At 36.4% G+C, this 20,342-nt stretch overlaps 1 protein-coding gene across 1 annotated transcript in view; it reads left to right on the forward strand.

The window, feature by feature from the left end:
* The first annotated feature begins 284 nt into the window (after positions 1 to 284).
* Positions 285 to 20,342, forward strand: part of LOC148949034 (uncharacterized) — a 55,449-nt gene continuing 35,391 nt past the window's right edge. The window contains exon 1 of the mRNA XM_089094188.1: positions 285 to 417. The gene's annotated coding sequence lies outside the window, so the exon portion shown is untranslated. The remainder of the gene's footprint in view (positions 418 to 20,342) is intronic.

The following is a 20,342-nucleotide window of genomic DNA, read 5'->3' on the forward strand; positions in this document are numbered from 1 at the left end:
GGATTTTAGGGCACAATTTCAGTTTTGGTTGGAATTCTGGTTTTTGGTATAAATTCTCTTCCTTCTTGAGCAGTAGCCTTTGAAAAAAATCATGTCTTAGCTCAGGGTGCCCAACGCGTCTTTTTGATGAGAAGCCTATCATTATTGACCACCGATTTTTGATGATTTTTCTAGTGATTTTGGTGAATTACTGGTGATTTTCGATGATTTTCTTTGTGAGAAACTGGTGAGTTCTTGTGAATTTAGTGAAAATTTGTGATTTTTCTTTGTGGCGGCAACCCTGACTGAAAGGCAATAAGTTCAAATTTAAAAAATATTGCACTTCTGATTGTGATTAAGCTTATATTAACCGTGTAGTATTTTAAGAGAAGATCGTCATCAAACATCTTAATTTTAGGTTTTTTGGTAAAATTCTAGGTAAGAGACCAGTTTCTATCCCCGGAATCTCCAACTAAATAAATGACACTATCAAAGGCTACGCCTAGCTTAGGGATGACGCTAAGCCTAGTCAAAATATATGTTGGGCAATAGATTTAATCAACTTGTTGGCCATTTTGAAGACGCTTTATTTCATTATTTATGAACAACCCTAATGTATATTTCGTTCTTACCTTTCATCCTACAGAGGAATTTTGGTAAATTTCTAGTGGACAATAGCCTATTATTTAGCTAAGATGAAAGTGAACACATCAGTAAAATTCTACTTTAGCTAATTCTGGCTATCTTGGAAAGGGGTTAGGATAGGAAAATGAAAGTTTCAGGGATGGGTCTACAGGCTAAAGTATGTCCCGGGAAGGTATTTTGAAGTACCTACCCCACTCCTTCTCCTTCTAAAAGATCCTGACCTTTGATGACCAGTAAATTTTTCATTATTCATATTATTGACTTATGAATAAAGTAAACATACCACTTGATGCCTTTTTTTATGCTCTTTCCAAATAAAATAATCATTTTTTTAAGAAACAAATTTTACCCCCACTCCTATATACTCCAATTCAGGGTATATATTTGCACATTAGGGGAGGGTGGGGGGAAGTTTAAACTTACCTCTCATTTACATAAGAAATAAAATTTACCCCCACACCCCTATTGTGCAAATATATAGCCTACCCTGAATTGGTATATATAGGGGTGGGGGTAAAATTCATTTCCAACAAAAAATATTATTATATTTAGAAAGACCATAAAAAAAAGGCATTGAGTAGTGTGTTTACTTTATTCATAAGTCAATAATATGAGCAACAAACAATTCACCTCATGACTTTTAAAATCTGTGTTATTAAAGTGAAACCTTGCAAAATAGATCTTCTGGTTAAATGAAGTATAACTAAATTGTTTTGAGCTTCACAACTTTGCTTAATCCCAATTTATAAGGGTTTCAAGATATGCAAACACATTTCATAAATTTTGAAAGAAAAACATTGATATGGCTTAAAAATTGTTTGCATTTTCTGAATTAAAGCCAGAGAAAAAGAAACTGATAATTGAAATTATGGTAAAATTTTGTTTTATTAAGATTTTAATAGGTATAGATCTGTCATATTGGCAAATTTCAGAACCCTCTAGAGGGAGAAGGATTGGAGGTAGGTACTTCAAAGTATTTTTCTAGGACATAATTTAGCCTATAGACCCATCCCTGAAAGTTTCATTTTCCTAACCTAACCCCTTTCCAAGATAGCCAAAAGTAGCTAAAGTTGAATTTTACCAAAATGTCATTTGATGCCTTTTTTTATGCTCTTTCATAATTGAATAATTACTTCTTGGGCTAATTACATCTTGAGCCCTTGAAGGGACCTCAAAGGTATTTAGTATGAATTATGGAAGAGTAGAAAAAAAGGTATCAAATGATGTTTTCACTTCCATCCTAGCTAAATTATATGGCCTACTGCAAATTTACCATGAACTTTACCACCCCTGCACCCCTATTTTGCAAATATATACCCTGAATTGTCAATGGCAAAGTTTAGAATTGCTAATATTCAATTTCATTGAAAAAAATTCAATGCTATTTTTGTTGATGGCATTTGAAAAATTTGAAACAGTAGGAAAATGGCTTATATTTGAGTTGCCTAATAAATGAGGTCTTAATTGTTTTAAATAAGTATTTTAAACCATATTACTCTTGAACAACTTACTATTTGTAAGTTAGTGATATGTTTTTAACCACTTTTAAATAGCTTACCTAGTGTTGAAACTTCTTTGTGTGGTTACAAGACTGAAATGCCTGTGAGGCCCCTTTAAGGACTAAAGATGCAACTAGCCCCAAAAGCAATTATTGAATTATGCAAGAGCATAAAAAAGGCATCAAATGATGTTTTCACTTTCATTTTAGCTAAATTATATGGCCCACTAGAAATTTACCAGAATTTCTTCTTACATTGGGCTTGGCCCGTGATAAAAAGCATTTGTGGAACTACATGGAGTAAAGGTATAATTCTAGATCAGAAAATCCTCAGGAGGAAAAATCACAATGATAAATATGCTGCTTATGACATAATTTAGCTAGGATTAAAGTGAAAGCATGCCTTTTCTTATGCTCTATAATAGTTCAAGCATTCAATTCAGCTTATAAAAGAGCTTTGGTGAAGGTTTATCCTTATACAGGCTAGTAGACCTGACAAATGCATTAAAGTAATTAGTGCTATGTACAAGAATAACACTGCTGCAGTTAAGGTAGGAAATGTGTTTAGTAGCTGGTTTTGCATTAAATCAGGAGTTAAGCAGAGCTGTGTTCAATACCCATTTGTATTGCTCATTTTGATAGATTTTGTCTTAAGGAGCACAGAAAAGGCAATGGGAGAACACAGAATCAAATAGGGAGGAAATAGAGTATGGGCACATAATTTACAATTGCATTGGGCCACATAGTTTAGCTAAGATGCTCTTATGCTCTTTCATAATTCAAGAATTGCTTCTTGGGCTAGTTACATCTTGAGCTCTTAAAGGGGCCCCAAAGGTATTTAATTTTTGTAACCCCAGAAAGAAGTTATCAACACTAGTTTAGTTATTGAAAAGTGGTTAAAAACATATAAATTAGTTTAATAAATAAGTTGTTTAATAGTAACATATTCCAAAAATACTTATTTATAACAATTTAAACCTCATTTATGAGGCAACTCAAAAATAAAACAATCTCCTACTGTTTCAAGTTTTTCAAATGCTGTTTACAAAAATAGTGCTGAATTTTGCAATTCAAAACTTTGCTGTCAACAATTCATGGTATATTCCAATTCAGGGTATACATTTGCACATTAGAGGAGTGGGTGGGTAAATTTCATGGTAAATTTTCAGTTGGCCACATAATTTAGCTACAATGAAAGTGAAAACATCATTTTGTATCTTTTTGAAGCCAGATATTAAGTTGGGCAATTTGTTATAAAACCCAGGTCAAAACCTATAACAAAAACACATATAAGAAAAGAGAAACAATTAATACTAGAGAATGTGACATCCCCTTTCTTTACTAAAAGGAACAATGTACTCAGAGGTTGAGTCTTGAGGGTGGCTTGACTTGGCATCCACTTCTGGTGGTTGGGATGCACTGTTGTTCTGTTGCTTCTTTAGTCTCTTGGACCTGGAGGATGGTGGGTATATCTTCTGGCTCCATTGGTGGGACATGACAGTGTATTGGCTCAAGTGAGTTTGCTTGCTGCAGAGGGTTGCACCAGGGCGATGGCTTTCTTGTCTTTTTGCTCTTGTATCTGTCAGACTGGACATAGTGGTATAGTCTTCCACAGTCTCTCATAAATGCCTCCTGTTGTGGTGGTATCTTTTCTTGCTTGGCATTTTGATTCTATAAAACCTTGCTTGCTCTGACTCCTTGATAACAGTCACCTTTTCCCAGGTACCATTTTCAACCTGGAGTCTCACAGACTGGCTGATTTGCAAGTCCTTTTGGGTTTTGGTGCAACTGTCATAATAGAATTTCTGGTTTGCCCTTTCTTTTTCTCTGGAGCACTTGGATTCCTTGAAGGGGAGGATTCTTGGACTGAAGTGCTCAGTGGTGCATGGTAGGGTAGACCTCAGATTCCTACTCATGAGAAGCTGAGCTGGAGATGCCAGGCCATCTATCAGCATATTCCTATATTTGAGCAAGCCAAGCAACAATTCTTTTTTAGACTTGTGAGTTTTCTTAATCAGAGCTTTTGCAATTCCAACAGCTCTTTATGCCCCAGTCCTCTCCAAATTTCTTAAATGTTTCAGTGCTAAATTGGGGTCCATTATATGCTGTCATAAGGTGTGGAATGCCATGTCTTTCAAAGTGGCAATTCAGGCAATCTATTACATGTACAGATAGTGTGGTTAGGCCCATATCATCAATTTTGATGAATCTACTGTAGTAGTTAAACTGATACCATGTGAAACTTGTTTTTCTTGTAGAAGAGGCTGACTCCCATGTGTTCCCATGGGTAGGTAGGGATCTCCTGCTGCAGAAGCAGCTCTTTTGGATTGGATCTCTGATACATACAGCAAGCATCCCAGTTTTTGATGAATTCCTTGACAGAACAGTTCATGCCAGGCCAGTATACTATGGAGTGGGCTCTTTGCTTTGTTTTATCCATGCTTAGGTGTGAGGCATGAAGATTGGTCAAGATTGATTTCTGCATTGTCTGTGGTATGACCAACCAATCATCTTTCATTATGATGTCTTCTACCACAGTTAGTTGTACTTACTTGTACTTGTTGCATGTTCAAGCTGCATCCAGACTCATCGTGGTGCCCAGCAGATGAAGACATGTCTCCTTCCATAGGTTTCGCTCAAGGGTGGCAGGCTCCACCATTTCCAGCCACTGGCGATCCCAGCAACGACCGTATTTTCGGAATCCCCCCATTGGCTCCAGATCAGACTTAACTGTTGCTAGCCATGTCTTCTTTTGGCCACCTGCCCTCTTCTTCCATGCAGGTAGTGGTTGAAATCTTAGGCATCTTTTGCTTTTGTGGTCATGTGGTCTGTGCATTTTGTGGCCAAATCATCTCAATCTCTTCTGCTTGACAATTTCAGAAACAAGTGGGCGATCTCAACATCTTCTCCTTACCTCTTCATTCAAGATTCTATCTGAGAGGCGGATATCCAGGATATAGCGCAGGCATTTGTGGTTGAATATATTCAAGCTCAACACTTGGGCTGCTTTAAGTGACCACGTTTCACATCCATAGAGGAGGACAGAGAGAACCATAGCTTTATACACTCAGAGCTTTGTGCGTAGCAATATTTTGCTCCACTTCCAGAGATACTTCCATAATTGAAGGAAGACACTCCAGGTTGACAATATGCAGCTCTGTATTTCTTCTGAAGATTTGCCAGCAAGGTTGACCATCAATCCGAGGTATTTTGAACAACTGGATGTCCTCTATCTGATTACCATTTAGGGTCACAGGGGTTTCATCCACCCCATATGTTTGCATGGATTTTGTTTTTGGTAGGCTTATTTGGAGACCAGTCAAAAGTGCCTTGACTGCCACATCATTTATCATAGCCTGGGCTTCTGCAATGGATTCAGCAAGCATGTCCACATTGTCAGCATAGTCAAGATCTGTGATGGAGAAGGACGGCTCACTGCAACGCCTTTATAATTGTCCAGAACCTTGAGGATCCAATTGATGACAAAGTTGAACAAAGTTGGTGAAAGGACACAGCCTTGACATACACCTTCCTCAATCAAGGCCAGATCTGAAAGATCGCCATTGACTCTTACCCAAGCCTTTGTTCCAGCATAGTATGCCTTGAGCAGATTGATGATCTTCTCAGGCACACTGTCCTCTCTCATTGCCTCCCATATTGCATAACAATGGACTGAATCAAATGCAGTAATGAAGTCTATGAAGATTTGGATTGTTTCCTGCTGGTGTTTAAACTGGTGTTCAGGGATCTGTTGCAGGCTAAAAATCTGGTCACAGCAATCCATACCTGGCCTGAATCCTGCTTGGTTGGGTTGCAATCAGCTGTTTCTCTTGTCTCTGAATCTATTTAAAAGTATGACTGCAAACAGCTTGGCAGCAATGGGGATAAGGGATATACTTTGGTAGTTTTGCAGTCCATTTGGTCTCCTTTTTTGAAGATAGGGACAATTATTGAGGTCTTCCAGTCATCTGGGATGTATTTTGTCCCAGCCTTCAGTTATCATGCTATGAAGTTCATCCACCGCCACCTCAGGGAGAGCTTTCAGTAACTCGGCAGGAATCCCATCTATTCCTGGGCTTTTATGGTTTTTAAAAACTTGGATCACCTTAATTACTTCATCCCTGGAGGGTGGGTCCGTACATACATTTTCATAAGCCTGGTTGTGCAGGGGGTCCTGCAGTGCTGTAAGTAGTTGCTTTCAATTACTTTTGTCTCCTGGTCTCAATAGCTCTTGGAAATGAACTCGCCATCTTTTGATACGTTCCTAGCTGCTTGTGAGTATTTTCCCTTCCTTTGCCTTAAGCAAGGGGATGGTAGTTTGCTTCTTCTTCCCAGTGCATTCTCCAAGTATCTGATAGAGTTTTCGTGTATTGTTCCGTGATGTGGCTCTTTCCATATCACTGGCAATATTAGACCAGTAGGATTTTTTTTCAGGTCTTACCGAGTTGTGACATTCTTGTTGTAGCACTTTGTATGTGGGGGACTTCTTGTTGGTCATTTCTTTTTTCTTGACAGAGAGTTGAGTGTCTTTTCTGAGATCCATTTCTTGGTTTTATGCTTGACAAACCCAAGTATGTTTGAGGCAGCTTCATTGATGTGGTCCTTGAATTTGCTCCATTTCTTCTCAATCTTTATCTTGGGGCACTGATCAGTCGGGATTGCCTCCTTGGTGTCATCTTGAAGGACAGCGAAGTGGTTTGAGAGTTTAAGGACAAATGCTTCTTGGTACTCATCTACTTTCAGCTTTGACATGTCTATTTTCTGGTTTGGCATAGTAGTCTTCCTTGAGCTAAGTCTGTACTTTAGCCTTGTCTTCAGCAAGAAGTGGTCAGATCCATTTTTCCATCCATCCACAGTTAGTTGGTCTCTGACAAATCAGAATTTGGCTGCTGCAGTTGGAACCTGGCTCCTGGTTGCTGGCCAGCTGTTTTCAATGCATTCCCGCATGGTGGTAAGCTCTGGATCTGGGTAGGTTTCTCGTTTTAACTGTGAAAGGTTTTTACTGCTGATTGGAAGTAATCTTATCACTGAGTGTAGCAGAGATGTAGCATTTGAGGTTAGTGTGCATTTCTTGGTCTTCTCTCTTGATGTGTAAGTGGGGGAGAGCATCAGCTAGGGGAATGTCTTTGGCTGGGCTTGACTGCATCTGCCTGTTAGGGTGTCTTGAGTTTCTCCTGATGGCATCTTTTTCTTGCTTTATTGGTATGCTGTGGTTAGTGGGTTCTGCCAACATTGTTCTAAGTTATGCCTGAGTCTGTATATATGTGTGCTATTTGTACTGATTCAGATAACGTAAGGTCTGGTTCTGAGTGCAGAAGCTTTTCTTGTATTTTTTTTTAGATTTAGCTCCACAGATAAGTATATCTTGCACCATTTCATTTACTGATTGTTGCTGTGTATGCACAATCACACACCAGGATCTTTAGCTGAGTGACATACTACTCAATCCAACTCTTCACGCTTGTGAAAGACATAGCAAGAAAAGATAGCATTTGCCTTCGGATTAAAATGTTTGTCAAACTCTGTCAGGTAGGTTTCGATTTTGTCTTTTTCTGCAAGCGTCCAAGTACTGAAAATGTCTCTTCCCTTCTCCCCCAACCAGATGAGGAGGTAGGCACATTGCACTTTTTCTGCTCAAAGGACCATTGAACATCAGGGGCGTGGTTTTTGAACCTGGACCATGCTTCCTTGAGGTTGGGAGAATCCCAATTCAGCTCAGGACAAGGAGTTTCAGTATCCATCATGACACCATGTATCTTCTTGAAGCCAGGTATTAAATTGGCCAATTTAATATAAAACCCAGGTCACAACCTGTAAATAAAAACACATATAAGAAAAGAGAAACACTTAATACTAGAGAATGTGACAATTTGATGCTTTTTTATGCTCTTTCATTATTCATATAAAATACCTTTGGGGCCCCTTTAAGCACTAAAGATGCAACTAGCCCCAGAAACAATTCTTGAATTAGGAAAAAGTATAAAAAAGGCATTAAATGACGTTTTTACTTTCATCTTAGATAAATTATGCAGCCCACTGCAAATCTACCAGAAAAGCTTTCCTGGTCCTAGATTAGCCTATGCTGAAGATTTGAGGATCCTAGATGAAAGTGAGTACAAAATGAATAAAATTTTAGAGGGTTTGCAAGTTCAGGGTGCTAGAATAGGTTTGAAATGCAATGTTAAGAAGACTAATTTTTGGAACTGGAAGTTGCTAACGCTAGGAACTAGTGAAGATGAAAAGGTGACATTAGGTAACAAAAAGATTGATCAAATGGACAGTTTCACTTACCTAGGTAGTACTATTAGTAAAGAGAGTGGATACAATGAAGATGTTAAAAGTTAAATATTAAAGACTCAGGGTGTTTTTTTACAGTAAAAAAAAAGTTTGGAAGGATAGAAAGATAAGTTTGTAAACCAAGGTTAAGATATTAGAAGCTACAGTGATGACACTGGTCAAATATGGTTCTGAAGCATGGGTGTTCCAAAAGATGGAGGAAGATTTGCTAGATATTTTCCAGAGAAATTGCCTATGGATTGTTCTGGGTACCTGACTGACCGACCATATTTCAAACAGTAGACTGTACACAAAGTGTGCTTCAGGCCTGCTTTCTATGGCTATAATGAGAGAAAAGCTGAGATGGCTAGGGCATGTTCTGCAGATGAAGGATGACAGATTGCCAAAGATTGTTCTTTTTGGCCAACTGTCTAGGTCTAAATAGAAAGTAGGTTGGCATAAGTTGGGGCTGGAGGATGTCATAAGGAAAGGGAAACTTTGAGTGGATTGGGATGGAGGAGGAATGTAAATTACTGTGTTTGTCTCAGGCTGCTTGGTGCTGCAGTGAGTTGTTAGTAGTTGCTGTAGTAGCAGTTCCATAGTTTAGTAATTGTTACTGAGAAAAATTTCATTTGAGCCCTTAATAGAACCGCAAAAGGTAAAACATTCCATATTTACTGAAGAATATTGACATGCTGTGCTAGACGCCCTGCTTATTAAATATGTATTGCCTGTGCTTATAATTGCTTGCTTGCTTATATATGCTTTTTGTAGTAGGTGCTTGCTTGGGTTTCTATTAAACCATTAATCTAGACCAAAGATATTGCATGGTGTCAGAAGTTAAAAAGTAAACATGGATAGTACATCACATCCGTCTTTGGACTGGTCATCAGCAAACCTTAAATCTGCCTGGAAAATGTTCAGACAACACTGTGAATTAATGTTTTCTGGACCACTGGAAGGCAAATCCCAGGCTGTCCAGTGCTTGTATTTATTGATATGGGTTGGTGATAAAGGAAGAGACATTTTCAGCACATGGACTCTAACAAATGCTGAGACAACCAGGGTTTAAACTTACCTTAACAAATTTGGAGCCCATGTTGAATCCATATCAAACCCCATAGTGACAAGATTTACTTTCCACAAGCAGGGCCAGGGTAATGAAAGTATAAAAAAATATGTGACCAATCTCAAGTTAATTGCTAAAAACTGTGACTTCAGTACTAGTAGAGATGACCTAATAAGAGATCGTCTTGTCTTTGGAGTTAAGAATGACAGGATTAGAGAGAAATTGATAAGTGAAGGAGATACATTAACCCTTGCCAGAGCAATAGAGACTTGCCGTGCCATCGAATCCGTACAGGAAACCCTAGCTCAAATGACAGCTGCTAATAAGACTTCAGTGCCTGTGATGGAACAAGAAATAGATGCCCTGAAGAAACAGTACAGCAACAAGGAATGCTATTTCTGTGGTGTGGTGCACCTTATACCTAGAACCACAACTGCCAAGCCAGGGGCAAAACATGTTCAAAAGGCAACAAACTGAATCTCTTTGCCAAAGTATGTAAAAGCAAAGTTATGAGTGAAATAAGTCATCAAGAGGCAGGAATAAGTGCAAGTGAGTTCATGATTGAAACTGTCAACAGCATGCTAGTGAAACACGCAGATGGGCTAGATGCTGTAATAAGAATTGCTGATCAGAAACTAGACTTAGTCTTCAAGATAGACACAGGAGCTGAAGCAAACGTTCTTTCATTCAGTGACTATAATAGCATGGTACTTAAACCTTATTTGCAACCTAAAAAGACATTCTAACAAGCTACTCCGGAGAAAGATTACAGGTTTTGGGGTTTGTAGAGCTATGTATCAGCTACAAGGAATGCAAGAAACAGATTCACCAGTTTCATGTTGTCAACACTGATCGCAAAGCAAATCCTTAGCAGAAAGACAAGTCAGAATATGAATTTGATCAAATTCTTCTGAATGTACATAATGAACCTGCACCCACAATGAAACCCAAAACGGCCAGAATACTTGAGGAATATGGAGATGTTTTGAAGGTGTAGGAAAACTCCCAGGAAAGTGTAAAATCCACTTGAAAGAAGGAATTGTACTGACAGTACAACCACCAAAAAGAATCTTATTTGCCCTGCAAGAAAAACTCAAAGAAGAACTTGATCGCCTAGAAGTCAAGGGCATTATTGAGAAGATGACAACACCAACTGAATGGGTAAACTCAATCGTAGTCGTCCAAAAACCACATGGATCTCTCAGGATTTGTTTGATCCTCTTGATCTAAACAAATGGGTGCAGTGTCATTACCGCCCAACACCATCATTTGATAATGTTGCAGCAAAATGTTCAGGATCCAGTAAATTTTTCAAATTGGATGCAAGACATGGATACTGGCCCATGGAGCTAGATGAGGAGTCATTTCTCCTAACCACCTTTAGCACTACGTTTGTCAGATATCACTGGAAGCAATATCCATTTGGAGTCAAGTCAGCACAGGACGAGTTCCAACAGAAGATGGAGGAAATCTTTGAAGGATTCAACACTGTACTCATAATAGATGATATTGTTGGAACTGCAGCAAATACAGAAGATCATGACACCAAGTTGAGGCTTTTACTACAACGAGCCACGGAAAAGGGAGCAAGGTTCAACCAAAATAAATGTATTTTTAATGCCATAAACATTCCATACTTTGGGCACTTGCTGACCACTGAAGGGATCAAAGCAGATCGAGAGAAGACAAATGCAATTGTGAACATGCCAGTACCAGAATCACACGAACAGCTACAGGTGCTCCTAGGCATGTACAACTATTTAGCATACATCCCACACCTCTTGACTGTAAACCACCCTCTGCCTGAACTGTGTAAAACCAAGACTTCCAACTGGACAACCCAGCATGAGAATGCAAGGAAGCAAATCCAAGCCTCAATCTGCAAGAACCTCTCATACTTTGACTATAAGAGCAGAAATGTGGAAGTCATAGTAGATGCCTCTCAACATGGGCTAGGAGCCCAACTAGTCGTCGACAGCAAAACAGTTGCCTTTGGATCCCGGTCCCTCAGCAGAGCAGAAAAACGGTATTCGCAAATTGAGAAAGAAATGCTAGCCGTAACATACACTTGCAAACACTTTTGCCAATATATATATATATATATATATATATATATATATATATATATATATATATATATATATATATATATAAATATATATATGGTAGGACAGCCACTTTAATCACCGCCTCTCGAGTCAATACTTAAGAGGCCCATATCCAAAACTCCACCAAGACTTCAAAGAATGATGATTGCGGTTCAGAACTATGACATACAAGTCATATATTGCCCTGGCTCCGAGATTCCAGTTGCAGATGCCCTTTCAAGATCACACTTTTCCGAAACAGATCCAGACTCACAGCATGACTCCAAATTTGCAGTACTGAGCTTTCTCAAATCCGTCGCAATTCGCGGCAACAAGATCAAACAAATCATAGAGCAAACAAGGATAGACCCAAACCTACAAGTGTTGGTCAAGACCATCACTGAGGGTGGTCCGATCATCGTCATAAATGCCACACTGCAATACTCAAGTTTTGGAATCACAGAGATGAACTAACATACATGGATGGCGTGATTCTGAAGGGCGACAGAATCATAATCCCAGAAACATTTCAGAATCACATTTTAAACCAACTGCATGCTTCCCATCTAGGAATGGTCAAAACCAAAAAACAAACCAGGATGGTAGTGTTCTGGCCAAACATTACAAAAGATATTGAGAACATGATTGGCAGCTGCAGTACTTGTGGTACTACGGCACATAACCAAGCCAAAGAGAGTATAATAACATCTCAAATCCCCACCCATCCATATGAACACGTCGGAACTGATGTATTTGAATTCATGGGATTTCAGTATTTAGTCACTGCTGACTACTACAGCAGGTTCATCGAAGTCGATAAGCTAACAACTAGCACATCACAGCAAGTGATCACCAAAGTGAAGGCCCACTTCGCCAGACACGGAATCCCGAAAACACTGACGTCAGACAACGGGACTCAGTTTTCGTTGAAGGAATTCAGAGACTTCGTAGACAAATGGAGCATTGACCACAAAACGGCAAGCCCAAACTATCCACAGTCAAATGGATTTAGCGAAAAAGCAGTACAGACGGCAAAACGGATCATGTCCAAAGCTGTAGAACACCAGTCTGATCCGTACTTGGCCATGCTGGAGTACCATAACACCCCTGTCGATGGGCTAGCCTCACTAGCATAGTTGCTGATGAGCCGACAACTCAGATCTGTCTTACCAGTTCTTCCCAAACACTTAGATTCCAAGGTCATTCCACCCTCATCTTTCCAACAAACCAGAGAAGACAACAGAAACTACAAATTAAATTGCATAATAGACACTCAAAGGACCTAAAACCACTGCTCAAGGATCAGACTGTCTGGGTGAAGCTTGACCACAATGCTAGGTGGCAGAAAGCACTGATACTGGAAAAATACGAATATGCGCCACGATCCTACATTCTTTAAACAGAGAATTGAAAGATCTACAGACGAAACAGGCAACAGATATAGAGAGAAACCAAAGTATGCCCACCGAGCCGCATTTTGAAGCAACGTCCCCAGAACCCAGTATGCCTGGAGAGCAACCCCACACATCTCCTCGAGCCCAAATAGGAATCGAACATCCATATTACGTTCCGTCGAGTCCCAAAAATTTTCCAACACCACATCGTGCTGCAAACACACCAGCCGAAAGATTGATACCCCAATAGCAAATTCTGCCACTGCAGAGTCTCTTCCACGATCCATTCGCACCTAACCCAACGACCAAGACTGCCGCTACGCGGCACCACGCGTTCTGGCCGAATCACTAAGCCACCCACCAGGCTCAACCTTTGAAGTTATCAAAAGAAGGAGGATGAATGAGGATGCATTGACATGCTGTGCTAGACGCTCTGCTTATTAAACGTGCACTCCGTATGCTTATAATTGCTTGCTTGCTTATATGTGCTTTTATGTTGTAGGTGCTTGCTTGGGTTTCCATTAAACCATTAATCTAAACCAAAGGTATTGATGTTACCTATAGTTTAAAAACATATTTAAAAAGAAAACTGTCTAGTAAGAAAAAAATTGCCATTTGCAGCTGATTCAGGAATTGTAATTTTTATTTTCTTTTGTAAAGGAAAGTGCTAAAGTTTTGGTTAAACCACTAACTTTTGTGATGAACCTATCATATGAAACAGGCATTTTTCCAGCTGATCTAAAGAAAGCAAGAGTGATCCCAGTTTTTAAAGGGGGAGATCCATTGGATGTGTTAAGTTACAGGCCGATCTCACTTTCTCGACATTTTCAAAAATTTTTGAAAAACCAATGCATAAACAACTTGCGATTTTTTTGGAAGTTAAGGGTTTTTGAATTTGCGATAATTTGGATTCCGTCCTGGACACTACAGAGGACGCTATTGCTTCTCTTTCTATTTTTATAAATAAAATGAAGGATCAGGGTGAAATCCTTATGACAATACTCTTGATAAAGAAGGTGATTGATTGCATATCCCATGATATACCACTCGGTAGGTTACACTATATCGGAGTGAGAGGTTATATTTTTTCGTGATTTCAATGTTATCTTGAAGATCGAGTAGTTATTGTGGGGAATAATCATTATTTATCAAAAACAATGAGTTGCGGCGTGCCCCAAGGCTCAATACTTGGCACTTTCTTATTCATTATTCACATAAATGATTTACAATTTATTTTTGTCCGCCGCTTAGTTCGTTGCTGCATTTTGTGCCATATCACTTCTTTGTCTAACCTAAGTCTGGATCCGAATTCGGGCGAAGTGTTGCAGGGCTTTGCAGACAACGCCGTCATTGGAAGTGCTAATGAAGAGGGCGAGGGACTGGTTCACCGACGACAAGAAACAATGGAGCGTCTTTGTTTGTGGATTGATGCTAACAAGATAAAGATAAATGTAAATAAATCTCATGTTTTGCTATTTTCACGAGTAAGAAAGCTCCAGCCTTCTTTTAAAGGTCTCAAAACATCTAGAGGGGTGATTCAGAGACCGGATAGTGGATCTGGGGGTGTGTATCGATGAAAATCTATCTTTTAAACAACATTCTGCAGCGTTGGGCCTAAACATTTCAAGAAATCTGGGTATTTTGAAAAAACTATAGTATTTTTTTCTTTTTAAGATCCTTCGTCTTCTGTACTCCGCACTGATTCAATGACATCTAATATTGCTCTCTTGTATGGCTGGCGATATTTAAAGTTCATACGAATATTATTAATAAATAAATAAAAAAGCATTAAACCTAATTAAAGAAACGGATTCTTTATATTCTTTAGATAGTTTGGAAGTGTTTAATTGATCAGTTTTTGTTTACAAATCTTTTCATTCTCTATTAACAAAACGCTTTTCAGGAATTTTTTCAGAAGTTGAAACACGTCAGGGAAGATCAGGAGATAGAAGCCTGTTGGTTGTTCCGTTTAGGACATGCGTTTGGTCTGATCTTTGTTTGGATATTTTATGTTCACGAATATGGAATGGTCTACCACAGGAATTAAAACGAAACGAAAACCTAGCCTTGCTTCATTCAAATTAAATTTGAAAAAAACATTTGAGTAAGAAGCCTTAATAATAGTAAATAATTTAATAGGATTTTTTATGCTTAAAAATAAATGAAAATAAATAAAAAATTCATAATGTTAAATTGAGAGTTTTATTTTTTTTTAAATAAAATTATAAGCTATACAGGTCTTGTATTATCCCGTTGAATTTGAAATTTAAGTTAAGTTTTATTATTGATATTTGTAAAGTATGGAGGTAATTTGAGTTAATGCTGGTAGGCATAGGGAGGACCGCGACTATGTGATATATTTAACAGTGTTATATAATGTTTCCTCAACAGAATTGACCTAGAGGGCCAATAATTATGGATTATGGCCCAGAATTTGTTTGTTAAATGTATTTGTGAGTATTTTTAATTTAAGTGTGAAGTATTAACAAAACCGGTCTGAATTGAATTGTCTTAATTGTAAAATACTTTTAAGAAACTGAACTTGCAAAATTAAAAAAAAATAGCCTATAACACCTCAAAAATGACATCACAGCAAAATTGACGTCATTTGTGAGGGTTTTCTAGCTCTTTGCAGAAATTTCTGCAAATTTGTTTTCTAAATAACATTTTACTGTTAAGACTAAGGAAAATAATAACTATTATTCCTGAATCAGCTAAAAATTACAATTTTTTCTCACTAGCCAGTTTTTTTTAGAAACATGCTGTTGTGAAGTGTATATTTATGGTATTTGGGTGTTTTAGTCGTAGATGCCTTTATTCTCCCTTTATAGGGGAGATAAACTCTGGCCCTAAGGTAATTTAACTTTGGTAGCGCGCCTTCGGCTTTAACTGAACTAATAAGGCGTACCTAATGGGTGTATTCAAGGGGCTAAAGATAAATTGTTGATATAAAGTCTAAAATACAACACTTCTATTTAATCTATGCATCTTAATTACAAATATAGATATCCTATTGGGACTGCCTTCCCTGAGTAGACCAAAAGTTTGAGGAACTACAATAATATATGAAAAGATAGAGACGGTTACACTGATCTAACAAAATCCCAAGGTATTTCTAATGAGAAAATATACGGGCAGAGGTTCACCCAGCAAGTCAAAAGGTCTGCCTTCAGTCTCAAAAATCGGGGTATATATATGGAAAACTAACCACCTCCTTCCGGTACATTGACACATTTAGCCAGGAAATTGGTTATTGAGCAAGTTCCCTCCAAGCCCACACATTCCACGATTTGTATCTTTATCTTAAACAGTGGTATTTTGAAACTTTGTTTTTGCGTCTTAATATATTTTTACTCAATCAATAATTAACTAAATTAGAAAACTTTACCACAATGCTCCCCATTTAAAGAAGAATTGTCCCAATTCTCAATATTTTACTTTTAAAACAACTTAATTTTGTTTACAGCTATTATGCTGCCATCTTTGGGTCATTATGTGCATATACCCTAAATGGGTTTCCTTAGGGTCATATTTTTGGTCCAAATATAGGCCCTGCTCTTTTCTGTCGAAGGATTTCAATTCGAAATTCATCCTTGTTTCTCTTTTTCTTTGTCTCTAGGACTGAAAAATACTCTTTTTACCCTTCTTATATTCATCTTCTGTTTTAATTTGACCCCAAGTGTCTTAAAATTAATATTATTTGTTTCGCTTAAATTTGATTTCAAGTTATATTATAAAAATTTATGAATTATTTGAGTTTAAATTTAATTCCCATTAATAATTTAATTTATCTGTGTGATGTGGTTGATCTACCGTTTATTTTTCGTTTTAGAGTTACCTTGGATAAATAACATTATTGATTTTTAAATTTTCACATATTTTTCCAGCACAAAGTATTTTCACATATTTCAATAACATAAGCCATTTGGGCTATGTAGCACAATATCTAGGCCTAAATTAAGTTCTGATTTTATCTCACTTTTGATGAACTTGTAGTAAAGTCTGTATTTCTGTTATAGTTTCCAAATATCAGTTGATCAAGTATGGTTTGGTTTCTGATGGTATGAGATGATAGTATCAGGATATATTTGAGGTGGCTTCAAAATTTGTTACTTTCCAAAAATGTGTCAAAATATGATTGAAAGAAAAATGGATCCGAAAAGATGCTACGAAAAATTTGATTTCCAAGAAAAATAGCTAAAACTGTATCTAAAATAAATATTCACATTAGAATACAAATAAAAGCATAAAATTTTACATATATAGTAGAAAGAAACACTCAATTTTGTAAAGTTTAATTCTTTTCATTACTTTTCTCTCTTTTAATTACTCCAAAAAATAATATCCCGCTTAAATCGAAACATTATGTTTCTTGCTGGATTATTCTTTCAAACTTAATACTTAACGGATTATTTCACAATAAAAACTATGAATACGTTGACTCGAGGTCAAACATTTACATATAACATTAAATCACTAGTTAAAACTTAAAGTTGATAAAAACATAGTATATATATATATATATAAGCATTGTGTAATAGCTTATATAAGTATTTTTTTTTAATTCGCAAAACTAGATAGTATATTTAACTACTGTTTAAAACTTAAAGCATTAAAAAATAATAAACGGTATAGATTAGCATTGGATATAATTCCAATTATTATTTTGTTAATTGCTTATGAAGTATTAATGTAGGATACTTCTTGAATGATATAAACATAAAAAAAAAACCCAAATACTCAACATTCAATTCACTATATTTACATGGATAGTTTAGGATATATATATGTATAAATATATATTAACAAAAGTTATGTTGATACATAACTTAATTGTTAAAAACAAATAATAATTATGTACTCTAATAATTTATTTAATCACTGCAATATTTATTCTTTGTACAACTTTTAAATAAGTCCGTCAAGACTTTTATATGATAAGTCCTAACTGCAATTAAAATATTTACAAAACAAAAGCAACTCCGACAAATAAATTTATGCACTATAACTGATAATTGCGATTAGCCTCTAAATAAGGGCTTGGCAATATTTCATATAGAACAACTTTTCTATTTATATTTCTATAATAATTTTTTTTTAAATATAATTCTATGCTTATAAAAGGCTTTTACAATATATTTATACAAGTAGATATTTTATCAATTACATTTGTTACAACTATATAACTTTTCACATATACGTCTATACACATTTTTTTTTAAATTTTTGGTTCTATTTCGAACCCACTTGTGTCATTAACTGTCATTAGCTTATAAGCCTGTTTATTTATTCAGACTTTTAAGCTTTTCAATTCTTTTTGAATTTCTAGGAGCTTTAGACAGTTTTATAATGTTTTGTCTGTAATCTCGCTTTTTTTCAGATTCAATTGTCTTTCTGGTTTAAGGCTTTATTGACAGCTTATATCTTATGAACTAAAAAAATTTTGCTGTTCATCTGATGCCTGTAATGCCATTATCAAATGACTTTGCCTGTACTCTGAAGGTTCGCTTACCATGACTGGCCTCTGGTAGCTCCTTATAACGTTTTCAGGTCCTCTTGTCATGGCTACAGCTAAAAGGACTATTATGAACCTGCACACACAATAATTAATTATTTATATTATTGTCACACTTTTTGATTTGTTGCCACAATTTTTGCTTGGTCTATTCTTTTATCAGAAATGTGGCCCTTGTTCATACAATGCCGGGCCTTCATGGCACACAGTAATTCAGTTTTTGACATACAAGTGACAATGACTATTTTCATTTTAACGTTCCCACTTTTAGTGGTCTTGTTTTAGGTTTCAACTTTAAATTAAGTCCTTATGAATATTATGAGATTTATTTTTAAATTTTTTATGCCATGTTAGTTATGTTTCTGAAAACAACTTCCTCGTAAGGGAGCCAAATTTCTTTTCTTGACTATTTTGAGCATTTTTGCAAAGTTTCTATTAATCTTAGCCCACATTTACCAATGTAACGGTGGCTCCGTAGTATTAATGCTACTTATTTGTACTTATTTAGTACAATTTTCATACTAGTTCGTTCCGCAAGTTCAATAGGCGTATATAACCTACTTTAACTGACTTCATTGATTTTATTTTCCTTTTCGTTTCGTTTGTATATATTTTCAACTTTAACCTTTCTCTTTTTTTTGATTCTATTTTTCAATGGAGCTTAAGGGTTTTTCCAAGTCTTTTCCCGCTTTTTCAGTAAGATAGGTCTTTTATAAGCCTATATTTATGTTTCGCGTATTTTTCAAAAACCGTTAACAAGTTTTTATGCTAATTGCCCTTCTATGGTCAAATTCATTATCTCCATATTTTTAAGAGGTGAGGGGGGCGGGTTGTCTAATTTTTGCAACCTGTAATTATTGAAATCGTTTTAAATTTGTTCTTCGAATGTTTTTGTGTTAAAAAAGTTCTGTAGTTTTTAAGCAAATTTTTTTTAGAACACTTTTAATTAAGTTTTGCCCCGCATTCGCTAGTTTTCATTTCTTCCTTAGAATGCAGTATTTACGATATACTGGTTGCCAATTTTATCCCAGATTTAATTACTATTTTATTTGCCAAAGAAAGAGAGACAATACTTCCGTTGCAAGGCTAAATAACTTTGAATTCGGTGTTCCTTATTTGTGGTTTATTGATAAGCTTGAATCTGGGAGAATTACAAGAATGAATTTCTGTTCAGTGTTCATTACTGCGAGTTTTCTTTTGTTGTGTAAAGCTATATTTTATTTTAAAAGAAAAAGTAGATACTGTTTAGTTTGTGTTAGGGTTCAACGGATTGGGATTTGGGTGTTTGGGTTGGCACAGGTGAAAACCAATTGTTTAAACTAGGATTCTTCTATGCCAGTTCGTTTTCTCAGATCCAAAACATCGCTAGAGTCAAAATTATTATTTTGAACTACTGTCGTTTGCTTGTGACGATGAGGTTTAATTTTTGGTTTATTTTTAATGGATTTTGTCCTTGGCTTTTACCTCCTGGTAAGTTTTTAGGTTATAATTTATTTTTATATCGCTTTTTGTTTCCTTTACCTAGCGCTCTTTTTGCTTTCTAAGCTTATTCTAAGTTTTGCTTAAACCTTTATAGCGCTTCTTTAAAATTTGTTTTTTTTCTTTTTACCATTTGTAACTAATAAAAAAGTATTATTTTAGACTATAACTAATTATAAAAAGATGACAGCTAGCTTATACATGTAGTGCACTTAATGTAAACTTTTGCTGTTTTTCTTATTAATATTAGTTTTAAATTTCTTAAAAACAGTTTTTTCAAATTCAACTGAAAGTGTCACCTCAGAGAGTCAAAGGTCAGTAGATGCTTTGCATGTCCTTAAAAAGGAGACACTAGCAGTGATTGAGCTCAACTCGAAATCTGCTAGATTCCACTGACCCT

The sequence above is a fragment of the Artemia sp. Qi Xiang Cuo genome, chromosome 9, assembly GCF_049724085.1.
Source record: "Artemia sp. Qi Xiang Cuo chromosome 9, ASM4972408v1, whole genome shotgun sequence".
Taxonomy (NCBI): Eukaryota; Metazoa; Arthropoda; class Branchiopoda; order Anostraca; family Artemiidae; genus Artemia; species Artemia sp. Qi Xiang Cuo.